Source organism: Lutra lutra, chromosome 5, assembly GCF_902655055.1.
Source record: "Lutra lutra chromosome 5, mLutLut1.2, whole genome shotgun sequence".
Lineage (NCBI taxonomy): Eukaryota > Metazoa > Chordata > Mammalia > Carnivora > Mustelidae > Lutra > Lutra lutra.
Genome location: NC_062282.1, coordinates 30,324,941 through 30,333,645, shown reverse-complemented (window position 1 = coordinate 30,333,645; position 8,705 = coordinate 30,324,941).

The following is an 8,705-nucleotide window of genomic DNA, read 5'->3' as shown; positions in this document are numbered from 1 at the left end:
TTTTAAAGATACAATGGTTGAAAAAATCCTCTTTCTTTCCTAGACAAAAGCTTTATTTTAATAACTGCACATTCTCTGGAAGAATTGATTAATAAGAATCCAGTAATTGCGTTACCAGGGGAGTGGGGGGCTTGAAGACGGCATGTGAGAAAGAATCACTTATCACTGAAGTTACCTTTGTGCCTTTTGAAAGACAGAACATGTGTATGTATCATTTCATCAAGTTACTGCATTAATTAATTTTTAAGATTCCATATTATGCACCAAACACATGTGAATAGACCCAAGTTACTAAAAACACGCAATGCAAGTTATGACTTCTAATGGAATTCTTCCTATTTTCCCAGCACTTAATACCATTTATGTGTTAGGTTCTAGGGATGCAAAAATGAAAGATGTGATTCCTGCCCTTGCAGAACATTTAATCTAATGAAGCAGGAATTGCATACAAGCATTTGTGTGTGGTCCAAGGTGCAGTAGGAACAGAGGAAGGATACCCAATAAACACAGGAATGGTTACCCCCACATGGATGTTACCACCGCCTAGCAGTTCCCTGGAGACACCATGCACTTGTTCCAGGAATTCTGCTGTTGTTCAGCATTAGGAGTTCCTCTTTTGGAACCAGTTTTCAAGCTGTATTAGTTCTCCATCACCATAACAATGCTGTGTAACAACCACAAAATCCCAGGAGCATAAAATAAGAAGTATTTATTGCTCATATGTCTGGAGTGGTCAGTGAGGCAGCTCTGCTGATCTTTACTAAGCTCATTTACATGTCTAGGGGTGGAGGTGTGAGCTAACTCTCAACAGATGGGTTGATCAAAAAAATCAGGTTCTTGGAGTGAGAAATCGTTACACTTTTTTTCTTAAGTGACCACGTGGGACCACCAACAAAGAGAAGGTGACAGCTGCCTGAAGCAAAGGAAGAAGGCTTTTCTCATTCCATTCACTGGGAGGGAAGGGATGGAGTATTCAATGCTTATCACTGACGCACTCTTAGCAGTCAGTGTGCAACAACAAACACAAGGGAAAAGCCAGCATACAGTACCAGTGCTGTTAAATATACATTGCACCATAATTAAAACTACGCACACATTCTTGGTACATGCTGGTATATAGGATCTCATACACACGTTAGCTACCATGCCCTCACACAAGTAGTGGCACACACTCTCTCTCACACACAGATACATTTATCACCAACAGTCATACGTTGCATACTCAGTTTCTGAAGGCTCTATAGAAGGTAGATTGCTATATCATCAGAGCTACCACTTTTTATAAAAGCATATGCTAAAAGATCACGTCCACTGTAATCTTGCCGCAACACTCAGAATGATCACACATTCACTGGCGTGGCTGTGATGAATGGAGCCGCCCTACTCTGTTCCACGAGTCTCTCATCCTTCATCAGGCGAGCCCCAGCATGTTTGCCTGATAACGGCACAATCTGAAAGAGTAAGTGAGAATATATCAGCCTCTGGGGTCCTTAGCTCAGAAGGGGGGTTGATGTTCACTGTCATCGCATTCTGTTGGCCAGAACAAGTCACTGTGTGAGTTCAGATTCAAGGGATGCGGAGATGGCGCTACCTGGTTAGTAAAAGCATTTGCAAAGTCACACAGCAAAGAACATGAACCCAGAGAACCAAGAGGAAGAATGGAGACCCTCATTGCAAGGTACCCCAAGCCATACAAAATTTCATCTCCAAATTACCCTTTCTCAATTTTAACCCATCTCTTTCACCAGAATTTATTTCACATGGCTTGGCCTTTGTCCAGAATTAAACCCATCCTCAAAATCCAGATAACTGCCACTACTGAATATAGGGGCATTAGCTCATGCCTTTTTATGTCCCTTGACAACTGACCACACAAGTCCTTATGAAGCAAAGTGCCTGTACAGCTCTTTGTTAAATGAATGAAGAAACACATTCACATAGCATAAAAGTGTTTTTAAGCAATAGCTGTGTCTTAGAATATGCAGATAATCTCCTCAGGGGGCCATTTAAGACACATGCCACATTCTGATAAACTAGTGTTCTTGTGTTTGCATAAAACATTAATCCACTACATTTAGGTCATATTCCTACCATTCAACATTGTAAAGCAGATATTTTATTACATTTATCTTACTTTTACCTTTTGTTTTTACTCATGTTTCTAAAATGCACTTCCCAATCTTTCACCCATTATTTTTCAAGTAGTGAAGTCACTCTACTAATATGCTATTTCCTAACCTCATGACGGGTATATTATGGGCTGATCTTTCATTGGATAGAGAATGACTGGCTAGGATTACCACGACCTACCCTACAGGATTGTTCTGGGAAGCTGTATAATGGATTCCTTGAAGAGTGGTCTGCAAATGCGCTTTTGTAATATTAATTCTTTACATTTCTAGAGCTGACTTTCTCTCAAGGAACTCCAAGCCCTCACATATGGCAGGCCAGATCCTCTTGGAGTGTAAATTACGCCCCAGGAGTAAGTGAATTACTTGGAGGGAGGCATTAACTCTTTCAGGTCACCAGGGTTCCACTTAGAGCACAGCGGGAGGGCAGTAATTCATCAAGTAGTATCCCTGCGGCCAGAAAGTATCCATGCAATAATAATCATTCCAGGGAGTAATTTGTGAACTCAGAAATTCTAGCTTATTATCTCATCTATTCACACAGTGTCCAGTGAGGGAGAGAAGGAGTAAGAAGAGAAAAACAGGCAGGGCTACAGATGCTAGAAGTTTCCCACAGCTCATCCAGGGCAGAGGTCCAACTTGAATTGCCTGATCATTGACATAATTTCCTCCTAATTAGTGGCTTCAGGATTTGGGGCTCTCACCTTGACATTTCTGCTAATCGGGGGTGGGTACACGGGGGAGGCAAGTGTGCTGCCCACCACACAGATTGAGAAGCCCCAGCTGCCTCCCCCTGGTCTCAGCCCTGCTACTGACCCATGAGGGATATGTGATAGTTGCTTGAAACATCTAAGACCAGAATTCACACTTGCATTTACTACTTGCTTCTCATAAACCCATAAACACTGATGAGTATTCATTAGTTAATTACTTCATTTTCCCACACTGAGAAAATGTGAAGTCAATAATGGTAGGTTGAGGTAGAGGTTGTCCATATGGCTTTGTTGCCAGAGTTGGAAAGGCCAAAGAGCTCGTCTATTTTCGGTAGGAAAAGATTGAATTCAAACTGGATTGAAGTCTGTATGATGTAATTAATACATGGCAAAGAGGGTCCCTAGGAATATTTCGGCTTGAAGGTCCAAATATGGAGTTTTTGCCCCAGAGTCAACTCTTTTATGGCAGTATCTTTAACCATCACCCATGTTTTCTACTCTTTAGAAGACTCTGGAAGCTCTGCTGCAGGCACTAGATGGCCCTACAAAAGAATTAGGATGAGGGTATCTTGATTCCCCTCTCAAAGCTTTCTCTCACACTCACACACACACACACACACACACACACACACACAACATATCTCTGTGCCTTTGTGATGAGATCCTGGGTAGCTGCTGTCTGAAAGCCAATCACAGGAATAAAATGGCCTTTTAAGGAGGAAAAAAAAAATCTATTTAGTGTTCCACTTTGCCTGGGAAATCTGCTATGCTCTAAAAGGCAGCAATCGACCTCTTTTCAAAATTCTGTCCCCATTCAGGCTGACATCAACCTCCACCGTCAATAAAGATTTCAACTGATTTATCCATATTTTGACTCATTTCTTGCCTCAGTGAAATATACTAAATCATAATTTGAAAGAAAGGTGATACAACATACCTCCATGACCACCCCCCACTGTTGCCATGCACACCTAAGAACACACACACACACAAAATAATTTGATCCCACATTTTCTCAGAGGGCAGGGGTATGTCACTCACTCCAAGAGTGGTCTTGGCTAAGTCACTTACTCACTCCCTGCCTCAGTTTTCTGGTCAAATGAGGAGATTTGGGCTAGAAGCCTCAGGGCCCTTTCAGCTTTGGTGTTTCATAACTCTAGAGCTAGCTGATCCATGTTCAAGTTACAACTTCAGCCAAAGCTGGAGCCAGCCAACTACAGCCTTTAGGTAAAATCCTGCCTACTACCTGTTTTTGGATGATCTATGAGCTAAGAATGACTTATATTCTTAAACGGTTGTGGGGAATAAATCAAAAGAATAGTATTTCATGACAGGTGAAAATCACACAAAAATTCAAATTTCAGTGTCTATAAAATGTCTATGGACACACACAACTCTGCACATGAATTTACATATTATCAGCATCTGCTTTTGTCATATAAGGGTAGAGTTGAGTGATGGCAACAGAAACTGTACTGGGGACTACAAAGCCAAAAATATTTACTGTCTTTACTGAAAATGCTTGCTCTTTACAAAAAAAGTTTGCCAATCCCAGATCTAAACCATTAGACCATCTGCATAGTAACAAAGTCTGTCATAACCCTCTTACCTGATTCAAGTTTTAGTTCTGGAAAACAGGAGTGTCATAAAGTAATCTCAAGAACCAAGAATAAAATTAATGGATAATTAGTCAACCAGATCCTTATCAAAGACACTGCCAGAAATCATTGATAAACCTACCATGTCAACGTCAGAGTTGATTTCTTATGAGAAACACTTTACTCCAAAGAATTTGTCTCTTACTACTACTTGGCAAAGAGGCCATTACTGTCCATTTTTCCCCTTTTCTTTTCTTCTTTCTCTTCTTAGAAGTAATCTGAAGTATAGCAAATTTATCTTTCCTTTATGAGGAATAGTATCATTGGTGAAAATGACTGCAAAAGGGCAATCTTGCATGAAACAAATCCCTCCCCAATAAAGTGGTGATTTTGAAAAGGAAATTGCCTTGCTCGAGTGATGGATTCTGTTTCAGCCGTCATGACCCATGTTACGAGAGAGTCCTGGGACCCAGGGCCTGGCCCTTATAGGCAAAGCAAAGCGGCTGCACAGCCTCACTGGGAGCTCCCTCAGGATGTTCTGTGAATGCCCAATGGCTGACCCGCTGCTCCACCGCCCCCTAAGGGCGCAGGGCTGAGCACAGATGCTCTGGAGAGCCCTTCCACCTAGCCCAGAATGCCCTCTTGCCACCCCCCCACACACTTCCGTTCCCCAAGAAAAGTCTAGTTTGCAGTCCAAATATGGTAATATTTCAACTGATTTCTCCATTTCTCCATTGTGGCCCACAGCCTCATGATACCCTGTATTACTTTTTATCATTTGGTTTGTGTTTTCTCTTCCCCGGGACTGTAAGATCCCGCAGTACAGAGAGCATCCATCATTGAAAATCTTTCAGTTAGAGCTCTACACCAGATTCCAAAGAAGATGATGACAGTGCAATGGGAAATTAGGAGGGTTTTGAACCTTTCTTCTCAAAGAGGAGATGAGATGCTTGAACAATATTTGCTTCTCACTTTCTGATCCTCAGGCAGGTTTTTCTGGATGAAAGGCTGAGATCTAGGGCCAGTGTAAGGATTCTTAGCAGTGTGTTGTTGTGACTTTATCAGGGGACAATCGACCTACTCAGAGCAAAAGTGGGGCTGCAGACTGTTCTCTTCTGGGCTTTGCTGAGGAACAGCTTCATAACAAACTTAGCTTTGTTTCCTAGAAAAAAGGAGAAGATGGGGGGAGGGGTGACACCTGAGTGGATCAGTGTGTTAAGCATCCAACTCTTGATTTTGGCTCTGGTTGTGATCTCAGGTTCCTGGGATTGAGCCCCATATGAGGCTCCCTGCTCAGTAGGGAGTCGGCTTGTCTCCCTTTCCCTCTGCACCTCCCCCTGCTCATGCTCTCTCTCTCAAATAAATAAATATTTTTTTTTTTTTTTTAAGAAAGAAAAGGGAGAAGATGGAGCCATGGAGAGGTCCCTACTTTCAGCAGCTGCAGGCTTTGAGATTGTGACATCCGGTCATCCTCCTGTCCCTAAGACATCAAATGCCTTCTTCATGGCAGTCACTTTAGAAGAAATTTTGTTTTTTATTGTCTGTCAAGCCCTGAGTCTGAAGAGATTTAGTCAATACTAATTATAGTACATTTAAATGCTGGTCTTTGTACTAGGAGAGTCTAACAGCATTGGACCTTTTCCCCTTTTCTGCAGCCATCTGAATGTCGTAATCATGCAAATAAATATTCTTCCCAAACTAGAAGTATTTGCTTTAACTCTAAATTCAACTTTACATTTTCCTTTATACCACAATTTCAAGATAATCAGTAGTATTCCAAAAGAAATTTAGTACTTTGGAAGCATTGTAGTCCTAGGAAGGTCTAGGACTCTCAAAATAGATAAATCTCTTAGTTTTGCTCTCAGAAAGAATCATAAAATGATTATAATCATGGGAAAAAATAAAGTACCTCAACCCCACCTCAACCCCAGGTGTACTTAGAAAAACTTAGGAAACACTTAAAAAAAAAATACCAACATCTGGGCTCTACTGCCCAAGAGAGTCTCAATGAATTGCCCAAGAATAGGTCCAACGCATGAGTATGTTTTCATAATTGTTCCAGGGTTTGACTGGCCATGGGAAGATCGGACATGAGCACCTCATACATACCCCTATGTATACAAGAGCATTTGTCACTGTACTGTGACGACTTGTATGCATGTCTCCTCCTCTTATAGCTGGTAAGTGCATGGAGACCAGGAGTTGAATCTTTTTTATCTTTGAGTCTTACAGTAGACAGAGCTTTGTTAATTCCCAAGAGGCTACCATTAATACAGTTCCTTCTGTTGGCACAAATCCTGTAGAAAGAAAGCAAGTACGAACCCCGGGAAGTTTCTTAAGCAAAGGTCACCAGGCTTGGTACCATGTGACCCCAACAGCATGGCCATAGGTGACGAGCCCAGAAGTACCTGACCAAGATCTGCTGATCTACAGGTGTCCAGCAACCAAATGGAGTCCTGGTACAAATGCTGAGTTCAACCCTAGCATCTGGTTAGTGCCCAGTGTGGCCAATTAGATTCTTTCACTAAAGGAGTTAAAATGTGAGATCAACAGAGAGCTGAGCAGTTGATAGCAGGATCAAAGAAGCCAAGAGACAATCAAAGAAAAGCAGAGAGAGAGAGAGAGGAGCTGAATCACCTTGGCGGCTAAGCCTGCTAGTAGGGATCGCAGATGGCTGCTGCTCAGGGGGCAACAAGATAACCCAGCCACAGAGCTGTATCCTGAATGACCTTCCAGTTCCTGAACTTCAATCCAGTTTTCGTGAGGCCTGGCTGGGTGGCCTTTCCGGAAGGCTTTTCGGAGACACGTGGCTGAGTTGTGGAGATTCCGGTCAGCTTTCCTTCCACAGTGAACTCCCATTACTAGGGGTAAACTCAGAGGTAACTGCTCTTTGCAACCCCTAAAAGCCCAGTCAGCATAATTCCAGGGTCTAGCACCTAACAAGTGCTAAATCATTGCAGGTGTTTGGACAGCATGACCATCCTAAGTGAAAAACCTTCTGAAAATGAAGAAATCATTCATGGGAGGGACACTGACTAGGGTTGCCTTTTGAATTCCCAAAACAATGCTAAACTATGAATATAAGCCTAAATATGTTAAGCTTCTTCTGCCCTCCCTTTTCCAAATCCATCTACACGTCTACCATAAATCCAGCGAAGAAGGAAATGACATGTTCTGCAGAACTACAGTGATCATCTTAACTTCAGCCAAGGTGTGTTTGGATGACTTGATTTTCATTCTGCTTCATCTTAAATCACGGTAACATTACTAAGAACAATTTTCTTCCCACACTAGCTTTACTGACAAACCTCCAAAGGTAGCTGATCTTTGACTTTCAAAAAGCTTAATAATACATGATCTTCTCCCCATATTGCCACACACATTTCCCCTGTCTATTGTCTGTATCAGCTACTTGAAGAACACACTCTCCCCAACAACCAGATGACTCATACAATTAGAGGTACATGGACATAAACTGAGCCTGTTTATGCTTTCCCTGGCCCCAGCTCATAAAATAAAAGAGGTCTCCCTGAATTCAGGTCCCAATGCCTTCCGAAAAGCAGGCTTCAGCTGAGCGAAAACATACCTTATTTAGTACATTGTTTCAAAGGCAGAGTTAATTTCATGTGCTGTGTGAATGAGATGTATTTACGGGAAGAGTCAGGCACAGGGGGTGTGTAAGGACTTGCCCTCCTCGTGTCCTCTACAAAAGAAGGCTCTGGCTGCTTCTGGTGGTAAGCTAACCAACAAAAGGAATGCTTCAAAGGTCTCACAGAGATCAGGAAAGGGAGCTGGGTCCCCTGCTCCCTGGAAACTCAGCACCCAGTGGAGTGCTTGCTTAAGTTTCCCATCCACATTTTGCAAAATCAGGATAAAAGAAGGTTTAGCCCAACCTCCTTTGACCTGTTCCTGATAAAATGATCTTACCCCTCTGGAATTGGGATTTTGAATGTATGTGCCTACCCCACGTCTGATATTATATTACAACAGCATGAAAATGGAGCCTAGGACTGAGGAGCCGGCCAGCCTCAGAAGCCTTCTTCATTGCCTGCCCTGTAATACATGATATGCAAAGCCTCTGACTTCAGCCAGCAGGTATTTGGAGACCGTGTTGGCCCTAGCATGGGGACTAAACTAATGTGTGTTTAGGTCAGAAAGCGAATCAGAAAAGCCACTGGAGGGCACGTCACAGAGTGAGAGTCCTATAAATTCATCCCCACTCTCAGCGTCCCCTGGCAAACACTCTGCCTCCTTGGCTGGGCCGC